Source organism: Stegostoma tigrinum, chromosome 18 (genome assembly GCF_030684315.1).
Source record: "Stegostoma tigrinum isolate sSteTig4 chromosome 18, sSteTig4.hap1, whole genome shotgun sequence".
In the NCBI taxonomy this organism is placed as follows: domain Eukaryota; kingdom Metazoa; phylum Chordata; class Chondrichthyes; order Orectolobiformes; family Stegostomatidae; genus Stegostoma; species Stegostoma tigrinum.
The window spans coordinates 28,516,150-28,540,749 of record NC_081371.1 but is presented as its reverse complement, the minus strand read 5'-3'; the positions used below and the strand labels follow the sequence as shown (position 1 = coordinate 28,540,749).

Sequence of the window (24,600 nt, the reverse complement as noted above, 5' to 3'; positions counted from 1 at the left end):
TTTTTCTCAATGTTAAGCTTCTAATTTTTTTCATTTTCTCCATATTTTCTCATCTTTCCAACCAGTGTGCTTACTCCAAATCAGGGAGGAGAAAGTCCTACTCTATGGGCCTTGGAACATTTCCTGTTTCCAGCCCCCGCTTTGGAACTTCCACATCCCCATTCCCCACTTTAATGTCTCCACTCAATTTTGTTGACAGTTGCTAGTTGCCAGTATAGCTGCTTCGATGGTTCTTTGAATTGGAAACTTATGTCAAAAAAAGACCATCTGACTTGAGCAGCTTGGAAAAAAAACCTGTCAGTTAGGCAACAATTTCATGTATTTGAGGCCTCAGGGAACGGTCACAAAAATAACATACAGCCTTTATTTACAATGACTGTTGTAAAGATTACTAAATCACTGATTATTGTCACACTCATGTAATAAATAGAAGTATTTTTGCATGTCATTTTGTATGTGACCCCTGGTATGTTTGAAGCATGGTTAATGACCCAGCACAGCACATAAATGTATAACATATAAATATATTTTGGCGTTTGTCACCTGGAGTGATTCCAGAATTGAACTGTTAGCCATTCCACAACCAAGATCAAATTGACCGCCATAATGTCATAATATCAAATGACCAAGTGTGGCAATAAGGAACCTATTAAAATCAATGGGATTCAGAGAAATCTTTCCACTGTGCTGGAGACATATACAATGCAAAGGAAAATTGCTGAAGTTAGAAATATAGAAATCAGCTATTCAGGCCCTCAAATTTATTCTGCCATTCTCAATCATGGCTGATCATTTACTTCAACATCCTTTTCCTGTGCTATCTCCACATCCTTGATATCATTAGTATCTAGAAAACTAGAAATCTTATCATTATCATACTCAATTATTGAGTTTCCTCAGGAAGTGGAGAACTAAAGATTCATTCTTCTCTGAGGAAAGAAATTTCTCCTAATCTCAGTCCTAATTAGCATGTTCATTATTCTAAGAATGTGGCTCCTAGTCCTAGCCCCACAATCAGAGGAAACATCCTCTCTGTATCCATCCCTTCCAGCCTTTTAAGAATTTTACGTTTCAATGAAATCACCTTCTAAACTCTACAGTCACCTTAATCTCTCTTCATAGGACAGTTATCCCAACCTTCAGACATCACTGCATGAGTTCCTCAAGGCCAATGTTCTCGGCTTAAATAAAAACTCAAAGTGCTGGAAAAGCTCAGCAGATTTGGCAGTATCTGTGGGGACACTGCTGGGTCAAATAAAGCATTTATAAGCTGACCTTTTCTTTTGATTTGCATTAGAAACTCAAATCCTCTGAGGAATTCCCTATATGTCAGGTTTTGTTCACTGAGCTGCATACATACTTTGCAGTACAGCTGTTTGTTAATAAATACATCCAGAAGCTTGGGACTATTGAAGTTAATGGCATCTGAAGTGTTAAAGCAGGTGCAAGGTCAGGTCACAATCCAAGTTTTAAAAAAAATCAGATCATCTTTGAATCTCATCTTTGTTGAAAATGGAACACATGCCAACAGAGCATGTAATTTTCATTTGCTTTATGCGTTGAATGACTGCACCAAATATATTTTACACAACTACTAATTAGCCTACTGATAATAAGTTAACTCTGCAGTTTATTGTGAATGTGAATCCATGATAAGTACTGTTTGACGAGTGTTTATGACTTCACAATGCATTTGCAATTCAATTTTAGAACACTTAGTAATTATACTGAATTATACAATTATATTGAATGTAAAGTAAATAAACTATCTGACAAACATCTCTTTTCCATATTGTCACTCAATTTTGACAGTCAATCATAGAGAGAGGCTGCAAAATGCAACTTTATAATTGCCCATACTTAGATACTTAGCGGCAAATGCTTGGCTTATGCACTATAAGTATGCAGATTAGGCAGCTGGTGACACTGGTCAGCATTTAACATCAGTGATGCTATTATCAAGTCTTCTCCCTCTCCAGCAAACATTTTCCCTATTCCTTACACAGATGTTTCACCATCATCCTATTTAAAGGTTTTGTCAACTATTTTCAGGTGAGTTGCTGGATTGTTTTGTTTGGCTTCTGTTGAGTAAAAATGTTTGTTGAAGTCTACAGAGATGTATGATGTGTAGTGAAAATAGGTGTTTCCACAAACTGGATTTTGCCATCAATCCAAAAAAATGTTCTATCGCATAGTTGAGTAGTACTGTATATGAATTTGGGGCTTTTGCAATGCTAGGTTTGCACCATACATCCTAATGATAGACTGATAGAATCAAACAATGTGTTCCTTCAGAGATAGTAGGAACTGCAGATGCTGGAGAATCTGAGATAACAAGGTGTAGAGCTGGATGAACGCAGCAGGCCAAGCAGCATCAGAGGAGCAGGAAGGCTGACATTTCAGGCCTAGGCCCTTCTTCAGTTCTTTGTAATAGCCAGGGTACAGATTGTAGTTAACCATCTTGCACTGTAAAACATGTTTCTCAGTTGGGTAGCACTTGCTGTAAAATCTTGACTATACTGATAGTTATACCAATAACCAATTCTTTAAAAATCTTTCATAGGATTTGCGCATCGCAGGCTTGGCCACCTTTTCTGGCCCATCCCTAGTAAAGGTCATGAACTACTACAGTCTTTATGGCATGTTTATATGGAGTGTGTTCAGGGAGGGGACTCCAGGTTTTTCCTCCCTCAGTAACAGCAAAAATAGAACTAACTATAAAGTCAGGAAGGTGAGTGGCTTAGAGGGAACCTTATAGGTAGTGATCTTCCCATGCATTTGCTGCCATGTCATATTATGTTCATAAGTTCTGAAATGGCCTATGAATTAGGAACAAAAGTGGAAGACCTAGCCTTCAAAACTCATTCAATAAGATCATTGCTGGTTTGATTATTCTAAATTCCTGCCTATCTCTGACAACCTTATACCCTCGTCCAAAGCATCTATCTATTACTGCCTAAAAAGCATCCAAGACTCAACGTTTCCTGAAATGTCAGTGAAAGCAGTGACCCTCTCTAAGAAATAAATTCTCCTCATCTGTCTTAAATGGGCAATGTCTTACTTTTGAGTAGTGATCTCTCACACTTGGAAAAGAATGGATTTATTGGGAATGGTCACCATAGCTTTGTATAAAGAAGGTCTTGTCTCACAAATTTGAGTGTTTTGAGAAAGTGACAAAGATGATTGAAGTAGGACTGTGGAGGCAGTCTACATAGACTTTAATTAAGCATTTGACAAGGTTTCTCATTGTAAGCTGGTCCAAAAGGTTACGTCACATAGGATCCACAATAATTTTGTAAGTTAACTACAAAATTGAGTTGGTCATAAAAGACAGAAAGTAATTGTGAATAGGGTGTTTTTTAGACTAGAGATCTGTGACTGGTGGTGTTCCATAAATATCAGTACTGGGACCTCTGTTGTTTATATTGTTTGTTTAAAAAAAGTTTTTGATAAAATGTTATTGGTTTGATTGGTAAGTTTGCAGATGACACAGAATTTGGTGAAGTTGTGGACAGTGAGGAAGGTTGTCAAAGGATAAAGCAGGATAAAGATCAGTTGAAAGGTTTGGCCAAGAAACAGCAGATGGAGTTTAATCTGAGGTGATGCATTTGGCAGGGCAGATACAAGAAGAAAATATGCAGTTATTGGGGTGTAAGTCCATAGAATCCTGAAAGTGGCAACACAAGTGGCTAAGGTGGTAAAGAATACATATGCTCTGTTGCCTTCATCAGTCGGGGCATTCAGTATGCAAGTTGGCAAGTCATTTTGGAGCTATATTAAAAAGTCTGGCCATTTTGAGTATTGTGTGCAGCTCTGGTCACCACGCTATGGTAGGAATGTGGAGATTTGGGTGAGGGTGCAAAAGAGTTTTACCAGGATGTTGCTTAGATTAGAATGTATTACCTGCAAGGAGAGGTTGGATAAACTTAATCTGTTTACACAGCGGACGTCATATTCCGAGACTTGCACTCATCCCTAGAACATCTGGTCAACAAGGGCACCTACGTCAGACTCCTGCTGTGGTCAACACAATTATCTCCTCTGGACTGATCTCAAAACTCAGACCTTGGTCTCTGCTCTGCCCTCTTCAATGGAATCCTCTGCAGTCTGTCTCTCAGACCACAATTAGTGAATATTGGTAACTGCACCTCCTCCACAATAACACTCAACACTGGAGCCCCCAAGGACACATCCTCAGCCCCCTACTACACTCCCTGTACACCCACGACTGTGTTGCCAAATTCTGAATCCATCTACAGCTTCGCTGATGACACCACTGTAATAGGACAGACATCTAATAATGATGAGTCAAAATACAGAAGGGAGATAGAGGGCTTGTTGACGTACTGCAATAAGAGCAACCTCTCTCAAAATTGGCAAAACTAAAGATCTGATTATTGACTTCAAAAACATAGGAGGAGAACACATTCCTATCTACATCAACGGAATTGAGGTTTTGAGAGTGGAGAGTGTCAAGTTCCTCAAAGTGATAATAACCATCAACCTGCCTTGGACTTCCCTCATAAATGCAACAGTCAAGAAGGCACAACAACACCTGTTCTTCCTCAGGCAGCTCAGGAAATTTGGCATGTCCATAGGAATACTCACCAATTTCTACAGATGCACTTTTGAAAGCATAGTGTCTGACAACTGCTCTGCCCAGGACCATAAGAAACTACCGACATGTGTATGCACAGCCCAGACCATCGCTGAAGCCAACCTTCCATTCATGGACTCCATTTACACAACTTGTTGCTACTGAAAAGCTGCCAACAAAGACCCATTGTACCCTGGTAATGCTGTCCTACAACCTCTTCCTACAGGCAGAGGATGCAGAAGCTTGAACACAAGCACCAGCAGATTCAGAAACAGTTTCTTCCTGGCCATTATTAGACTGATGAATGGACTCTCTAACCTCAATTCCGTTGATGTAGATAGGAATGTGTTCTCCTCCTATGTTTTTCTGTACATTTTCTGTACATTTTTCACAGCTAAAATACCTCATACCAGGTAAACATTTTCTGTACCCTCTACAAAACATCCACATTCTTCTGGTAGCATAGTGAACAGAACTGTACACAATATTTGAAGTGTGGTCTAATTAAAGTTCTAGAAAGCTGCAATGTAACCTGTATGCCTGTGTCTACTTTTTTTGCGATCTTAGTTCTGTACATCCTTGCTTATTCTGATCTGCCTATACTGCTCGTATACAAAGCTTTTCACTTTATTCCAGTACACTTGACAATAAATCAGTTAGAATGTCAGATGCTGACGGGCAACCTGATTGGAAGTATAAAGATAGACAAGTTACACTGCAGCTTTCTAGAACTTTAATTAGACCACACTTCAAATATTGTGTACAGTTCTGTTCACTATGCTACCAGAAGAATGTGGATGTTTTGTAGAGGGTACAGAAAATGTTTACCTGGTATGAGGTATTTTAGCTGTGAAGAAAGGTTGGATAGACTAGGTTTGTTTTCACTGGAATGCAGAAGTTTGAGGGGTGACCTAATAGAAGTTTAAAAGATTGTGAACGGCATGGATAGAGTGGAAAGAATGAGGCTTTTTCCCAGGATGGAGGGGTCAATTACCAGGAGACACAAGTTCAAGGTACAAGGGCAGGGAGTGGCGGAGAAAGTTTAAAAGAGATGAAAGAGGCAAGTTTTTCCACACAAAGCATGGAGAGTGCACGGAACGTGTTGCCAGAGGAGGTGGTGGACACAAACAGTCGCAGCATTCAAGAAGCACTCGGACAAATACATGAATAGGAAGATAATAGAGGGATATGTATCCTGTAAGTGAAAACAGTTTTAGTTTAGAAGGGCATAATATGGCAGTGCAGGCATGGAGGCCAAAGGGCCTGTCCCTGTGCTGTATTGTTCTTTGTTCATATATCAAATTTTGGAAGGCACGGATAGGATTGATTGTGTCAATAATTCTGCTAAAGCAGAATAATATTATGTCAATAATTTCACGAGATTAATATTATGTCAATAATTTCGCTATAGCGAAAGTGTTAAATACTGAGGGGCACAGAATTAAGGTGAGAGAGGAAAATTTAAAGGAGATTGCAAGGCAAGTTTATTTTTACACAGAGGTTAGCAGGTGCCTGCTAGGGAAGGTGATAGTAGCATAAACGATGACAACATTTAAGAAGCATTTAGACAGATGCATGAACACAGGCAGGGAATAAAGAGATACAGGCCAATAGCAAGCAGATGGAATTAATTTTGAATGACTTCATGGTCGGTGCAGACAAGGTGGGTCAAAGGGCCTGTTCCTGTGCTGTACTGATTTCTTTTCTAGTTCTAGATTCTCTCACGAGAGGAAACATCCCTTCTGCTCTCAACTCTGTCAAGACTTTTCAGAACCTAATGATTCAATTAAGTCACCACTCACTCTTCTAAACACTAACAGAAAGAAGTCTAACTTGTACAACCCTTCCTTGTAAGGCAATCCACTCATTCAAGTCAACAACATTGGTGTGGATCTAAAAATCACATGTAGCCCAGGCCAGAAAAGGATGGAAGACTTCCGACTGTAATGGACATCAGTGAATCTGATGGGGCAGTTAATAAATGTTATGATTTGTACCTTTGAAACCAGCTTTGTACATTATTCTTTATGCAGAAGGACCCATGTCTGATCTTCTCATGTTTGCTCTGTGTGATCACTTCCTTTGCATTTTTTCTGCAACACAACACATATCATCTCATTGATCCAATGCATCAGCTTAAAAGACGGGTATATCTCTAATTTTATTTTTAAACTAAAATATTGAGGCTATCAGTGCAAAGTATAGCATTAAATATTCATTTATTAACTAAAATATAGGGTCAATTTACATGTTGAGAACAGAATTCAACATGCATTTCAGTGTGTATAAAATGGTTTACATAACTACTGGGTTAACCCACATCCAACAATCTACAATAGGCAATTTTTAAAAAGAAATGTTTACCTTGAAAATGTGGGATTTTGGGTCACAAAGGAGAAATTTCACATTTCACAATTATACAATTATCTTTTCAGGGCATTGAGATTTTGAGCAGTAATTATAACTTAATACATTGTTAAAAACCTAGCTCACATTTTATGAGGTGTAACTTTTACAAGGATTTTTACAGAAAGACTGAAAGTGTAATATTGAGTGTTCTTACCAGCTCAGCAATTTTCAATTAAATGCAGACTGGAGGGGATTGTAACATCACACCCTCCAAAGAAACATAGAATCTCCAAAAGTAACATTTAAAACTTAATTTCAGCATTATTCTGTTTGAGTGCATATCAAGAGTTTATGCCAGTTTCAGTGAAGTAATAATGACAAACCACACAAAATAATTGGTAGTTCTAACCCTGAAGAAATGTAATGATAATTATATTTGATTTGGTTTGATTTGCGAAGTCTTATCTGATATTTATTCATTATTACATAAAGGACGTAATACATCATCCAAACTCCTTGAAATCCATAATCCTTGAAAGTTGCCATCCAGGTTGATAGGGCTGTTAAGAAGGCATACAGTGTTTTAGATTTTATTAATAGACGGATCGAGTTCCGGAATCAAGAGGTTATGGTGAAGCTGTTCAAAACTCTGGTGCGGCCGCACTTGAAGTATTGTGTACAATTCTGGTCACCGCATTATAAGAAGGACGTGGAAGCTTTGGAAAGGGTGCAGAGGAGATTTACTGGGATGTTGCCTGGTATGGACGGAAGGGCTTACAAGGAAAGGCTGAGGGACTTGAGGCTGTTTTCATTAGGGAGAAGTAGGTTGAGAGGTGACTTAATTGAAACATATAAAATAATCAGAGGGTTAGATAGGGTGGATAGGGAGAGCCTTTTTCCTAGGATGGTGACGGCGAGCACGAGGGGGCATAGCTTTAAATTGAGGGGTGAAAGATATAGGACAGATGTCAGAGGTAGTTTCTTTACTCAGAGAGTAGTAAGGGAATGGAACGCTTTGCCTACAACGGTAGTAGATTTGCCAACTTTAGGTACATTTAAGTCGTCATTGGATAAGCATATGGACATACATGGAATAGTGTAGGTTAGATGGGCTTGAGATCAGTATGACAGGTTGGCACAACATCGAGGGCCGAAGGGCCTGTACTGTGCTGTAATGTTCTATAAACTGACTAAGCTACAAAAAGTCAAGATCTTCATCTTCCATTAGTGATCGGGAGACTCATAAAACATCGTCCACTAAAATTAATGTTTAACATTTACAACATGCCTTGCTGGTTGTGAAGTATATTCTAAAGAAGGAGCTTTTGAAAAAAATCATCTTACACATCTTTTGATTTCCTTATTGCAATATAATATGGTGTTTGATCGTGTTGAGTTTGGAAAAGAGCTTTTCTTAAAACTGATGTTTCTGAGGAAATTACATTCAGTGTACTATTTTTGTCTTTACCTAGTCCTGTCTTATATACAATGAGAAGCAAAACAATTCTGTGTAATTGCTCCACTAATTTTATTTGCATACTACAGTACTTGAGTGCAGAACATTGTTTGGTTTCACTCCTTTGTGTTGATACAACTGGGATTTAAACTTTTAATTATCACTATGGTGATAGTCATTCACACAAATGACTGAAATTAAAATCTACATTTAATTCATTTTGTTGCTTAGTTTTGCAACTATTCTGGTGGTAAGTTTTGCTTCTGATTCTAAAATGTTCAAAAGCCAAATCTCTCATGTTATCCCTTAACAGTCAGATTAACTTGATATCCCAAGTACAGGGTAGCCTCAGGTAAAAATGGAAAATGCAAAATAATTTTAAAAATTAACATTTCCTGATAGGTGAATGCTTCAGACAATAAATAAATCCAAAAATTCTCCTTTCCCAATTCCTGCAAAGTATGCACTTGTTTTTTTTTCCTACAAGTGTCATAAAAGTAAAGAAATCTACGGTACAAGATAATTTTGTTTCCACACTAGTTCACTGCTAGAGAAATACCAAACTTCTGTTTCAAATACTTTTCCAATTTTTCAACAAAAGGTACAATGATGCCTGCCTCAACCGTTCTTTATGTTGAAGCATTCAACACTCGATTAATTATTTACATAAAGAATTTCTCACACAATCTAGCCCCTCAGTGACGATATTAAATTAATGACTCATCATTACTGTCTCTACAGCCAGAAGAAACAGTCTTTCACTATTCACAGGTATATCTCTGTCATTGCCCCAAGCTGCTTACACTACATTCCTGTAGTTGTATTTTTAACACATGCATCAGTTTCTGAAGAAAGTGCTCAGTCTAAAAATCAGACAGATAGCTGCATAAGAATGACATCAGATTTATTAATGACTCACTGCAAAAGACCTAAATTCAGTGTTTATGGCTGTACATTATGGTTTAGAATTTTAAGCAGCATGTGGGGCTGGCACAGATCTCTGGACAAATAAGGTAATATGTATGATATTGAGTATAGAATCTCACTCATTGACAAGCTGGGGTATCTAAAACTGAGTGGACCAGTGACACAGAAGGATGGCATATTAGAAATGAAGAGGAATGAGAACAGTTTCATGGGGATCAGCATAGACAGAGGCTAATATTAGAGGACTTGAGTCCAGCACTGGACGGCAAAGGCCGGGATCATCTGGGGATTAGGCAAAGGCTTAGATTCTGGCAAGAGGAGGATATAGGCCAGTAATCAAGTATGGAGTTGACTAATATTTGGATTGGAGGCAGAGGTCTGGATTGAAGCTGGCAGTTCCCTGGATCAATGATGTAAGCAGACAAAGAGAGGGATCATGGGAAAATGACAGTGTAGTAATATTGATGTTGGGTTAATAATCCAGAGATCAAGGTAGTTTTCTGGGGACCTGGATTCGAATCCTGCCACTATAGACAGTGGAATTTTAATTCAATAAATATCGGTAACTAAAAGTCTAATGGTGACCATGAAACCATTGTCAATTGTTGTTAAAAACTCATCTGGTTCACTGATGCCTTTTTGGGAAGGAAAACTGCGTCCTTACCTAGTCTGGCTGACAAGAGACTCCAGACCCAACAATGTAGTTGACTCTTAACTGTACTCTGAAATGACCTAGCAAACCATTCAGTTACATCAATGGAATATCTCAAAAGAACAATAAAACCCAGACAGACCACCTGACCTCAAATAAGGCACCATAAATGACAAAATAACACAATCCTGTCAATCCTAGCCGTGTCCTCATATTAACATATGGGGGCTAGTGCCAAAATTGGGAGAGCTGTCTCACAGATTAGTCAAGCAACAACCTGAAGTAGTCATACACATGGAATTATATCTTATATAGAATGTTCCAGCCAACACTTTCATAATCCCTGGTTATGTCCTGTCCCACTAGCACAATGGCATACAATCAGGAAAGAGTCCTCAACATTGACTCTGGACCCCATGAACTCTCATGGCATCAGGTCAAACATGAGCAAGGAAAACCCAAACTGATTACCGTGCATCAGCACGCCCTCCCACCCACCCAATTCTATCCCACCCCCTTCTTGGCTGAAGACTCAGTACTCCTCAATGTTGATCATCATTGGAGAAAGTATTCAGGCTGATGAAGTCTCAGAGTATGCTCTGAATTGGTGACCAATGTCCACCACCAGGTAATACCACTACTGACCAAGTTCGCCGAATCTGAAAGAAGACAACTGCTGGACTGTGACTGTGGCAGGTGGTGGGACTGCAGCAGGTGGAAAGAGACCCAATAAGTAGGAAAATAACATACTGGAACTTATACACGACCAAATGTATCTGTCTATGATAATATTGGTAAGAGTGACCATCGCAAAGTACTTCTGGAGACAAAGTCCCATTTTCACATTGACAATACCCTACACTGTGTGTGGCACTGTGATAAATGAAATAGACTTCAAACAGATTAAGGATCTTTGTAACTTTGTGGCCCAGCATATCTACGACTCTACCTTTACCATCAAGGCAGAAGCATGACTACTTATTGCCCAACAGAACAAGCATCAGATGATAGACAGAGCCAAGTGATTCCACCATGAATCAGATTGAAATCCTGCCATATCCATTATTAATGGTGGTTGATAATTAAACAATTCAGTCAATTAGGCAACTTCACAAATATCCCTATCCTCAATTATGGGAGAGTTGAGTCTTTCAGTGCCAAAAAAAGGCTCATGCATTCACAACAATCTTCTGTCAAAAATGCTAAGTTGATATTCCATCTTAGTCTCCTCCAATGGTCCCCAGTATCACAGATGCTCGTCTTCAGTTAATTCAATTCACTCAATATGATATGAAGCAATGGCTGGAGGTACTGATACTGCCAAGGCTACAGCCCCTGACAACATCTGGCAACAGTACTGAAGAGTTGTGCTCCAAACCTTTCCATACCCCTAACCAACTGTTCCAATGAACTATCATGCTGCACCTATGCAACAATGTGAAAAATTGTCCAATATACAAAATGCAGGACAAAGCCAACCTGGCTAATTGCTAACCATTCGATCTATTCTTAAAACCAAAAGATGGTGTAAATCAGAAACAAAAGCAGAAAGTGTGGGAAAAGCTCAGCAGGTCAGGCAGCATCTGTGGAGAGAAATCAGTGTTAACATTTCCGGTCCAGTGAAACTTCCTCAGAACAGAGCTAACAGAAACATTAACCCTGATTTCTGTCCAGATGCTTCCAAACCTGCTGAGCCTTTCTAGCAATTTCTATTTTTGAGTCCATTCTCAATCATCAGTAACATGACAGAAGGTGTCATCAACTATAGTATCAAGCAGCACCTAATTAGCAACAACCTGCTCACTGTCACTCAGTTTAATTCCATCAGTCACTCAGTTCCTGGATCTTTAAGCCTTGTTTCAAACACTTGACCCAAAGAACTATGTTTGTGGTTTTTGGTGGTCAGCTGTCCCATCCCCTGGACATCCAGGAGGACTTCCTCAGGGCAGTTAAAAGAAAATCACATTGTTGTACATCTGGAGTCACATGTAGGCCAGCCCAGGTAAGGATGGTAGCTTCCTTCCCTAAAGGACATTAGTGAACCGGAATGGATTTTTCCCAACAATCAGTTGTTTCATGGTCATCATTAGACTGTTAATTCCAGACTTTCATTGGATTCAAATTTTTCCATCTGTTATGGTGGTATTCAAACCCAAGTACCCAGAACCTTACATGGGTCTCTGGTATAGTAGTGACAATACCATTAGGCTATCACCCAAATAAAGAGGCACAAGCTGGCTATGATAAATTGGGAAATGTCACTTAAAGGGAGGACATCGGTAATGGCAAACATTTAAAAAGAGCACATGATGAACTGGAACAATTGTTTATTATTGTCTGGCCCAAGATAAAACAAGAAAAACATTGGTCCACCAATGGGAAATTAGATATAGTATTAGAACTATGGAAACAGCATAAAAATTAGCTAAAAAATACAACAGACGTGGGAACTGGGAGCAGTGTAGATTTTAGCAAAGGACAACAAAGAATTGATTAAGAGGGGAAGAAATAAAGTATGTGTAAGCTTGCAGGGAACATACAAACTTTGCTGGTTTAAGAAATTTCTCTTCATCTCAGTCCTGAATGGCCTACCACATATCATTAAACTGTAACATCTGGTTCTATACTCCCTAGTCCTCAGGAATTCCTTCCTGCACTGACCCTTTGATAATCTTATTGGAATTTTCTAGGTTTCTTTGGTCTTAACTGAACGAGTCTCAGTCCTGCCATTCCCAAGGTTCATTATGATAAATTTTCTTCACCCAGAGATTGGTCAGCTTGTAGAACTGTCTGCCACGGAAGACAGTTGAGTCCTAGGACTGAATGTTTTCAAGAATGTCTTAAATGTAGTTCTTTTGAATAAAGGAATCAAGGATATGGGGAGAAAGCCAGAACAGGATACTTGGTTAGATAATTATCCATGATCATATTGAATGATGGGGCAGGCCCAAAGGGCCAAATGGTTTACTCCTACACCTATTTGTTATTTTCTATGAATAATCCATCCGTGATCTTGTAAGAGAATCAGGGAGTCTGGAGAAAGGGTTGTAAAACTCCATCCCTACCACATACTTGGCATGGCAATTACAAATGTCACAGAAACTGTATGAGAAATGTAATCTGAACTGAGTCAGATGCATCAGAACTATTGCATATTCTGCTTTCAATAGTATGCATTTCTTTTCTTTTTTAATTTCAATTTTGTAATACAATGGTGTTATATGTTTTAATCAATTTACATTTTCTGATCCTGCAAATTCCCTGAACTATTTTAATAGAATGAGTGAAATGCCATGATGGAAAATCACAGTAACATTCAAGTGTAATTAACACCATGCTTGGTCAAGGTCAAAGTGACTTCCCTCCTAGCCCCAATTTACCAAAGTACTATTTCCTTTTATATTGTAAAAAACTTTACTAAGTACCATAAAAATTAGTTTTAAACTGATGAGCAGAAATCATTCACAAAATAAGATATTTGAGTGTAATCCAAGCATTCTCAGTGCAAACAGAAAATATCCAAATATCTCTATTCAAATGTGCAGTCTAGCTGCGTAATTCCCTTTAACAGCACAGCATATGGATGGTAAATCATCGTGAAAGAAACAACTAAATTAATCCTTCACATGTAACTATATTTAATGATTGTTACTTGGTGATACAGAACTTGAATATTGCTTTAAAAAGGAGACATATTGCTAAAGCTTTTCAATTTCTTGGCATAAGGACAAATGCAAGAATGCTAAATTTCAAACAAAACAATTTACACTACAGAAGAAAAAGGCATTGATTGGTTAGCAAATTGACTGATTCAGAACATATGCTGTTTGTTTGCAAGGAATAGGTTCCTACATACGAATATAATTCACTTCTTGGAAAGGTAAATGTATTAGGCAAAGATATGATGATATTAAAAACCTGTAGATGCTGGAGATTTGAAACAAAAACAGAAATTGCGCAAACTCAGAAACTGAGCAAGTTTTGCAGCAGTTCTGAAGAATCGCTGGACTGGAAACATTAACTCTGCTTTCTCCCCACAGATGTTTCCACATCTGTGGAGTTTCTCCAGGAATTTCAGTTTTTATTCAATCAAATTACAAGCTTGATTTACTAAACTAAATTGGATGTCAGTGTAGTTATTAGCATAATATGGATTGTCCAGTAAATGCTGCCTATTCTCAAAACACCTGTTGATAGGTGCCATCATGTAATTGGGCAACACTTGCTGAACAATATCAAGTGTGCTGTTAGCTATAATAACAAATAGCGAGTTTTGAGAAGATTTGTAGCTCAGGTTGAGGTTCTGGATGTGAGTTTGCTCGCTGAGCTGGAAGGTTAGTTTTCAGACGTTTCGTCACCATTCCAGGTAACATCATCAGTGAGCCTCCAACGAAGCACTGGTGTTATGTCCCGCTTTCTATATATCTAGTTAGGTTTCCTTGGGTTGGTGATGTCATTTCCTGCGTTAGTGATGTCATTTCCTGTTCTTTTTCTCAGGGGATGGTAGGTTGGCTCCAAATCAATGTGTTTGTTGATGGCGTTCCGGTTGGAATGCCATGCTTCTAGGAATTCTCGTGCATGTCTCTGTTTGGCTTGTCCTAGGAGGGATGTGTTGTCCCTCCTTATCTGTATGTAAGGATACGAGTGATAGTGGGTCATGTCGTTTTGTGGCTAGTTGGGCAATGAACATCAACTAGCCACAAAACGACATGACCCACTATCCTTACATACAGATAAGGAAGGACACCACTTTGATTGGGACAACACATCCATCCTAGGACAAGCCAAACAGAGACATGCACGAGAATTCCTAGAAGCATGGCATTCCAACCGGAACTCCATCAACAAACACATTGGCTCCAAATCAATGTGTTTGTTGATGGAATTCCCGTTTAGGGAAGGAAATCTGCCACCCTTACCTGGTCTGGCCTTCATGAGACTCCAGATCTATACATATACAGTTGACTCTTAACTGCCTTATGGACAATTATAGATAGGCAATAACTTTTCACAATATGACTCTTCTTCAACTCAGAAGAGCTCTGATGAAAAGTCATATTGGACTGATATTTTAACTGTTTTTCTTTCCTTAGATGCTGCCAGACCTGCTGAGTTTTTTCATCAGGTTCTCCTCTTAATTCTCATCTAAATCATTTCCTCTTTCAAAAGGGATATTTGATGTTCATATTCAAATTTTGCATTTCCTCAAAAGGTCACACCAATGTAGCCTTCTTCAACTACTCATAGTCCAATCTTTTCTCCCAAGACTGTCCTCCACTGGACTGTCAAACCAGCATACCAGATTCTAAACACTGGCATGATCTAGCTGCTTTATAGATGATTGCCTTCATTAATCTGACACTGCCCTGGGTTTCTTTAGTGTTCCAAGCTGCACCAAATATTGCTCATGGATTTCAGGTACCAAATAGCTCCTGGAACTTTAATGAACTTTCAGCTCCTCAACTGCCAGCAACACTTTCACTATATGAAGTCACCTTCTTTGACTTGCTCTGACCATCTGCCAGCTCCCTAGTGGATAGCTTCTTTACAGCTCCAGTGACCTAAGTACATGAAAGCCTTCTTAAGTCTCAATAGCTCCAAACGCATTTCCCTGAGCAGCACCTACACTGAGCCAGCTAAAGCTCCACTTTTCCCTTTATTTCTTTCCATATTCTTTCATAGGATATGGGTGGTCATCATTCGTTTTCAATCCCCAACTGCCCTTCAACTGTGTGGCCTTCCAGACTATTTCAGTGTCAACCTCATTGTGGGTAGGGAGTCACATACAGGTAAAATCAGGTAAGGAGAATTTCCTTCCTTAGAAGGACATTAGCAAATCAAATATGACAATAGTTAGCATGATCACCATTACAGTAACTAATATTATTTTCCAGAATTGTTGATGTGATTTAATTTCAATCAGCTGCTTAATGGAATTTGAACACATATCGCCAGAGCATTTGCCTGGGGCATTGATGCTCCAAGATTCTTGAAGACTAACAGTTCGAAAAATATGTGGAATAGATTTCTTTATTCATTGTTGAGATTAACTGGGCTTCTGGATTGCTAGTCCAGTGACATTAATCCTTCACTCTCCCCCTCGAGCTTGGTGATCTACCCCTATTCCTGATTCTGATCAAAACTCAGCCATGGACTGTTATTCATTGCCGCTGAATTTTTTTAGGTGATGCATTAAAAACCTCACAACAAAACTGTGCTTTTTCTCTCACAGACTGCATCAAGTGTAACTGGCATTTGAACATCGTGTGCTTAAATGTTACAATATTGACAGGCTGCTACCCTACACAACACAAATCAATACAGAAAATTGATTTTATCACAACACAATGACAGGTTTGTGCAAACAGGACAGATTTAACTTCCTTCAAGAATAAATATGAAAAGGAAATGGAGAGAAGATACAAAGTTGGAAACTCAATCTTTGTTGTTTTTCTCTCCAACAATGAGCAATATTTAGGGAAGAAACTTAAATGTCATTTTTCGTCTGATTAGTTAGTTAATGCGTACAGAATAAATTTCTTCATGGTATGCTTAATCCATTAACACATAGAACCATTTAGATTATTTGATAGTTTCTCTCCAATTTAGGATATCATTTCACCCACTCTCACTCTTTGGCTGGATGAAAAGATAATCTGCTGTCAGGCCTCTGGCAATACTGGTCTGCAACTGATTGTTACACAAAAAAATTAAAATATCCTGAGACAACTGCTGCCTATTTATCTCACTCTCCCAAGGCAAGTTCCAGTTGGCTTAATTGGAATTAATCTCACCTATCAGTCACTTGAATACTTAAACACAATTTTAGGTTGACATAGTACTGGTGGCACATTGTCAGAGGTGATGCGTTCCTGATATTAAATTCTCACTTGCTTGTTTTCAGTGTTCAGGTGAATTTTAAAGATCCCTGAGCAATGTTGAAGAAAAGTAAGCATTAGTTTCGACCAGCATTGTTCTTTTAAATCAAGCAGATTGACCAATCATTCATTTCACCCCTGTCTATTCAATATCATTGTATAAAATGGTTGCAATACTCATCCTCATAACATTTTTTGTATTTGAGTTTGTGCAAAGTATTTTCAAAAGTTTCTGGAAGACCACCTTAAGACTGAGAATTCAGTAAAAAGTTTGGAATAAATGCTTTTCATCTTTGGAATTAACTGTAAAAGTAGATTTATCTTGTGTGAACTCTTCACATGTTAACATAACCATTGTCACTCAATTTGTATGCTGATGTTTAAAATATTTTTCATACATTTACATTTGGTGGTATAAACCTTACTGTGTTAGGTACATCTATTTTGGAGAATGGGTTTTATTCCTGTAAACACAAGTTAGGTTTTACACTACTGTTTGTCAATATAAGTACATCAGAGACATTGCTAGGATACAGGTAGATATCACTACTGAAGAAGCTAAGTTTAGTCTAAAAATATAAATGCAAAAGATGTTTTAATGGGCTTGAAAGTCAATTCTGTTGGCTCACTTTGCAAAAATAATGCTCTGTAACATCAACATTAATATTTACATAGCTCAGTAAAGGGTTTTGTTTTACATGAGGTTTGGTAGTAAAGTATAATGAAGACGTTTAAAGGTATATCCAACTCCATTATAAAAAGGCACTATGGAACCAATGTGCAGACAAGGTTTTGTATGTTTGTAATGTCTTATAGACCTTGGATTTCTTTACAGTAAATTACAATTGAGTACAGCACATGCAGTGGTTATTCAAATTACAAGGCAGTACTCCATCCCAAACCCACGAGCAATAGATTTTTAAAATGGTTTTATTGAATATAAGCATGCTGACAAGACAAAACATATAATTGCCCTTGAAAAGATGATGGTGAGCTGCTTTCTTCAATAACTACAGTCTATCCTGTGTTGATACGCAGTACTCACAGTACTGTTAGGAAAGAGTTCATAAAATCATATAATGGTTTCAGCAGAGAAGGAGGCTATTGGCCTGTGTGTTTCTGCCAGGGCAATTCACTTAATGTCTTGTTTTCTGATAGTGCTGAAATCTTTTCCTCTTGACATACCTTTCAATTCTTTAGAAACTGCAATTGAATCTGCCTCCACGACAACTTGAGCAGCATATTCCAAATCCTAACCACTCACCACATTAAAATAAACTTTCCTCCTGGTGCTGTGGTTTCTTTAGCCAATCAATTTAAATCCATATCCTTTGGTTCTCAAGATAGTAAGAACTTCCAATGCTGGAGTCAGAGATGACATAGTGTGGAGCTAGAGAAGCACAGCAGGCCAGGCAGTATCAGAGGAGCAGGAAAGCTGACGTTTTGAGCCGGGATTCTTTCTGAAGAAGGGTCCTGACCCGAAACATCAACTTTCCTACTCCCCTGATGCTGCCTGGTGTGCGGTGCTCCTCCAGCTCCACACGGTGTTATCTCCTCTGGTTCTCGATTCTCCCACCAAGGTGGAGAGTTTTTCTCTCATGACTTGGTACACTTGGACCATTTTCTACTATGCTACAACACTGCTAATTTTGGAGCATAAGTCTTCAGCACTATTGCCAGATGGTGTCAGAACCTACAGCTGTTACTATATTTGGTTCCTTCAGCTTTTAATGTCATGTGCAATGAATCAAATTGTCTGAAATCTGCATCCATGATGCTGAGAACATTAGAAGAAAGTTAAGAGACATCATCCAGTTGCCATTTCAGCTGAAAATGGTTGCAAATGCTTCAATCTTGTCTTTTGAGTTGACGTGCTGGACTCCCTCATCAGGAGGATAATAGTAATTGTGTAGCCTTTTCCTTCAGTTAGCTGATTGATTGTCCACTAATATTCATGACTGGTTGCAGGAGTGCTGCAGAGTTTTGATACTGTCCATCGGTTGTGGCATGTTGTATCCCCTATTTGCGTATTTAATTACTGTGTTGTAGCTTAACCAGGTTGGCACCTCATTTTTAGGTAAGTTTGCTGCTACCTTGGGCATGTTCTCTAATACTCATTGTACCAAGATTGATCCCCTGGATTAATGGTAATGGTAAAATGAGGAATACTCCAGACCATGAATTTACAGATTGTGATTGAATGCAATTCTGCTGCTGTTGATATTCTACTGCACCTCATGGATGCCCAGTTTTTTTAGATTAGATTCCCTACAGTGTGGAAACAGGCTCTTCGGCCCAACAAGTCCACTCCGCCCATTGCAGCATCCCGCCCAGACCCATCCCCCTATAACCCACACACCCCTGAACACTATGGGCAATTTAGCATGGCCAATCCACCTAACCTGCACATCTTTGGACAGTGGGAGGAAACCGGAGCACCCGGAGGAAACCCACGCAGACACAGGGAGAATGTGCAAACTCCACACAGACCGTCACCCGAGGTGGGAATTGAACCCGGGTCCCTGGTGCTGTGAGGCTGCAGTGCTAACCACTGAGCCACCGTGCCGCCCCGTTGATACTGTTTTCAATTCATCCAGTTGGCAGAGTGCTAATACCACATAATGTGATGGGTAGTATATTCAGTGTGAGGATAGGATTTTCTCACCACAAGTTCTCCACCAATACTGTCATGGATAAATGCATCTGAGAAGTATCATTGGTACAAGTGAAGTCAAGTAACTTTGTTTCCTTCTCGGTAGTAAAGTTAACACTGGAGGTACAAACCAGCTCCTGGGTCTTCCAGGACTCAGTCAGCTCAATTAATAGTGGTGCTACTGCGTCAGTCTTGGGTAATAAAATAAAGAGACAATCCTGTGTCCTTGCTACCCTCAGTGCTTCTAAATGGTGTTCATATGAAAGAGTATAAATTTCAGCTTTTTTTTATTACTTCAGTTAAGAATTATGAGTCTAATATTAAATCAATCAATAAACGGGGCTTACAAATGGAACCACAATTTCTTTTGAAAAGGTAATGGTGAGCTGCCTTCTTCCTCCAACAACATGCCAGCATCCTGCACAGAAAACAAACTATGTGATTCAATCTAATGACCACATCTCAAAGTCAAAGAGAAATAGTCCTCTGTTAAGTCAAGGGGACTGAGTGTCAGTCAGGGGTTCCAGTACAACCAGTCCAGGGCAGCATCTATGCACAGTCCAGGAGCTTGGCTCTGGTCAGTTGTCAATGTCAGAGGTTCCTTATCAGGACAACCCAGGGAGAGTGCTTCAGTCACGCTTGCATATCAGTGGAATTAGCACTGGTGGATATAGAGTGTTGGGATACTATAGGGAAGGGAAGTAAAGAGGATCAACTTTGGGGGTTGAAGGCAACAGCTGGTACATGGAGGAAATAAGGATAGTTATGGAACGGAACAATATATAAGGGAGAAGCCAGTACAGCACTGGAGGACATAGGCTGTCGCCACCACCATTGCCTTGATGAGAGGACAGTGCAGCATGATGGTGGGTATCACCAAGCTATAGTGAGGGACAACAAGATGTAAGAAGAATAGTTAGAGTTTAAATTTGATGTGGTGGGTGGGAACATGTTGGGGTTCAGTCAACATAGGTTGTCCAGGAATTCTAGTTGGAAAAGGACATATAGGTTGGAAGAAGGAACCTGATAACCAGACCAAGTCTGGTGGCCAGGTATTCAGGTATCCAGCAGAACCCGCATTGCCATTCAATTGTCAGAGCCAGTTGTTAATCAAGACCTTCAAATGGTAAATAGCTGACACCATGCTGGGAGTGAATGGAACCAATGTCAATTTGACAGCCCAAAATAAAATGAAGACTCTACTTCTGCATGATAGGAGGCCCATTGAAGGACATTTTCCATGTATCTGGATGGCATTTGCTGCCAATGATGAGATGTAGTATTGACACAGGCTGCGTATGTACCAGGACACAGTGACTGCACAATAGTGATATGACCTAAAGACATGCATTCTAGGTGGCCTTTACAGTAACTACTGCACTGAACATTTATGCAGCCAGCTCCTTCCAGGGAACCCGTGTGGAATATCTCAATCATCCCCCCAGAAATATATCAAGGCCTGACCAATGTTTTCTGTGTGAGATCATACCTCTTTGCCTAATTTTAATGATGAGGACTATGCTGTAGTCCTGTCAGTAGGATTCAGCAACATAGCTAGCTTCCCCCAGGTGCAGGAAGTGATAGATCATACACATCACACTAAGTGGCCTTAACAGAACATGGCAGGGTTTATCAATAAAAAGGGTTCTATAACATTAATGTGCAAGTAATCTATGATTACTACTACCATTTTTTTTAAGCGATTTATGCCTGGTACCCTTGGAACTGCCATAATATTTGCATCTGTTATGCAACCCCTGCCTAAGGCACAGCAGGGATAAAATGCAGCCTATTCTACAACCAGCACTAGTGAAGCAGACAATAGGCCTCCTGGAAGATAAGGTTCCATTGCTTGGATAGGTTTCGTAGGGCCTTTCAGTAATTGCAGATAGTGTGCCGCATAATCCTAATATGCTGTGCTCTGCGCAACTGGAGCAAGTGACAAGAATGCACTGAACGCCAAGGAACTAGGTCAGCTAAAGCAGTCTTTTATGAAGGATATTAATATATTGAGCAGAGGAAAATTCCCTAATGCATGACAGAGCACAACTTCATTGGGTGCTGCTTGGCAGACAGGAGTGAGATACCCTGTTCCTGTAAATGGGAACTGGGCTGAATTGGTGGGGGGGCAAAGAGGGGGATGCAACATCTGCTGGTTTGATTTCTGCATGCTTTTGTCTCGTCTGAATAAAAGTCAATGATACACATTATTTAACGGCCATGATTGTGAACAATGGTGAGATGCTGAGCTCCGGTGGGCACAGGGGATGAAGAATTAGTGATTTACAAAGAATTGTGAGATGTGATGTATCTGCAGACTGATGTGTAGTGCTTAAACAATGATGGAAGTGGGAAGGTAAGTCGCATGTGCAAAGCGATGCCAGCCCTGCCAATTCTGTACAGGTGGAAGAGCTGTGTTATGGCTACACTGCTACTTTGCTGACATGAAAGGCAACTCCAGAATTCCAACTTTTGTTCAGTGACATGACCAATCTTTCAAAACGGCATTGTTGCTATGGCACCATAAAGGCAGGCAGGGTAGGTAGTTAATGAGGCACATCTAGGATGATTGATTGAGAAAACTTGTGAGGCCATGGGAAATAAACCATCCATGAAACGCAACAAAAATGACAACCAAAAAAGTCCCAAAATTACATTGTAAATCTCTGAATTAGTGGCTGTTAGACTAAAATCAATTTAATATATCTCTTCCCCCTCCACCAATTCCTCCTTGTGTTTGTGTCTAAAATGAAAAGGGAGAAGCTATATGGTGATCAATGTGTGGTAGAAGAAGAGAAGGAAATAGGATGTACGTGATTACCATCCACAGCATATGAGTTAGAAAGATGATGGAAAAATGGTATAAAAGTAGGATTAACTATTAATCTGTCCAGCCATGCCAGTCATACCTTCAAAGATGCAGGTTCCCGTGAATTGAAGGCACATTAGTTGTCCTCTTTTTCTGCTGCCTCCCATCATGCATTTCCTTCTCCTGCAAGAAAGGAAGCATACCATTGAATGTCTACACTTTTTTGATGTAACTGTCATGATTAACTAGCTTCCACCCAATGAAGCTGTGGTCTGTCATGCATTAGGGAATTTTCCTCTGCTCACTATAGTTAATATCCTTCATAGAAAACTGCTTTAGCTGACCTAGTTCCTTGATGTTCCGTGCATTCTTGTCACTTGCTCCAGTTGCGCAGAGCACAGCATATTAGGATTATGTGGCACACTATCTGCAATTACTGAAAGGCCCTACAAAACCTATCCAACCAACAGACTGCCCAGTTGTGAGGATTAGGCTTCTAAAAGTGAAGAGTGTGTGAAGGTGTGGAAATGAATGAGTGATTGTCAGCAGTTAGGTGATGGGGGTGTATAGAGTTGATTTACAGATGAGGTAAGTGTAGTAGTAGAATATGTAATTCAAAGATGATTCACTCTCCTTGATAATTTATATGAGGTTGTTAAACATCTTCCTGCACTGCATTCATATTCTTGGATTAACACTTCCAGCATTTATCTCTACTATTACTTCTTCTCACTTTCTCTTGAAAATGCACCCCTATAACACAACATATGTCCTGCTTTATTTCTCTTGTGCCAAGACCGGTAGAATTATTTTCTCCCCAGAAAATCAGTGCTCACTTTGTCCCAATCCTGCCTTTTATTGAAGAATAAAACCCACAGTCACTTAAAAAAAAGAGAATCTGTCACTTCTTCCAAGAAGGTAACTAGAGAAAGGGTTGGCGCACTCAAGGACAAAGGAGGGAAGTTATGCGAGGAGTCAGAGAAAATGAGTGAGATTCTTAATGAGTACTTTGCATCGCTATTCACCGCGGAGAGGGACATGACGAATGTTGAGGTTAGGGATAGATGTTTGTTTACTCTAGGTCAAGTTGGCACGGGGCGTGGGAGGAGTATTGGGTATTCTAAAGGGCATTAGGGTGGACAAGTCCCTAGGTCCAGATGGGATCTTTCCCAGGTTACTGAGGGAAGCAAGAGAGGAAATAGCTGGGGCCTTAACAGATATCTTTGCAACATCCTTGAGCATGGATGAGGTCCCGGAGGACTGGAGAATTGCGAATGTTGCTCCCTTGTTTAAGAAGGGTAGCAAGGATAATCCAGGTAATTATAGACGGGTGGGCCTGACGTCAGTAGTGGCAAAGCTGTTGGAGAAGATACTGAGGGATAGGATCTATTTACATTTGGAAGAAAATGGGCTTATTAGTGATAGGCAGCATGGTTTTGTGCAAGGAAGGTCACTTCTTACCAACTTGATAGAATTCTTTGAGGAAGTGACAAAGTTGATAGATGAGGGAAATGCTGTATATGTCAATATCCATGGGCTTCAATAAGGGATTTGATAAGGTTCCCCAGTAAGCTGACGGAGAAAGTGAAGTCGCATTGGGTCCAGGGTGTACTAGCTAGATGGATAGAGAACTGGCTTAGCAACAGGAGAGAGAGAATTGTAGTGGAAGGGAGTTTCTCAAGATGGAGAACTGTGACCAGTGGTGTTCCACAGGGATCCATGTTGGGACCACTGTTGCTGTGATATACATGAGTGATCTGGAGGAAGGTATAGATGGTCTGATTAGCAAGTTTGCAGATGACACTAAGATTGGTGGAGTAGCAGATAGTGAAGGGGACTGTTGGAGAATGCAGCAGAATATAGACAAATTGGAGTGGGTGGAGAAATGGCAGATGGAGTACAATCCAGGCAAATGCGAGATGATGCATTTTGGAAGATCCAAAATTCAAAATTCAAATGGAAAAGCCCTGGGGAAAAGTGATGCACAGAGAGATCTAGGTGTTCAGGTCCATTGTACCCTGTAGGTGGCAGCAGGTCGATCGAGTGGTCAAGAAGGCATATGGCATGCTTTCATTCATCAGACGAGGTACTGAGTACAAGACTTTGCAGGTCATGTTGCAATTTTCTAGGACTTTGGTTCAACCACATTTGGAATAATGCATACAGTTCTGGTTGCCACATTACCAAAAGGATGTGGATGCTCTGGAGAGGGTACAGAGGAGGTTCACCAGGATGTTGCCTGGTATGGAGGGCACCAGCTATGAAGAGAGGTTGAGTAG

General features: G+C 39.7%; 1 protein-coding gene and 1 long non-coding RNA gene across 2 annotated transcripts in view; one reads left to right on the top strand and one right to left on the bottom strand.

The window, feature by feature from the left end:
• Positions 1-22,533, bottom strand: part of LOC132210699 (uncharacterized) — a 50,220-nt gene extending 27,687 nt beyond the window's left edge. The window contains exon 1 of the long non-coding RNA XR_009446859.1: positions 22,422-22,533. This is a non-coding gene — a long non-coding RNA (uncharacterized LOC132210699). The remainder of the gene's footprint in view (positions 1-22,421) is intronic.
• Positions 1-24,600, top strand: part of kcnq1.2 (potassium voltage-gated channel, KQT-like subfamily, member 1.2) — a 480,582-nt gene that overhangs the window by 441,241 nt on the left and 14,741 nt on the right. The gene's annotated exons all lie outside the window — the stretch shown is intronic.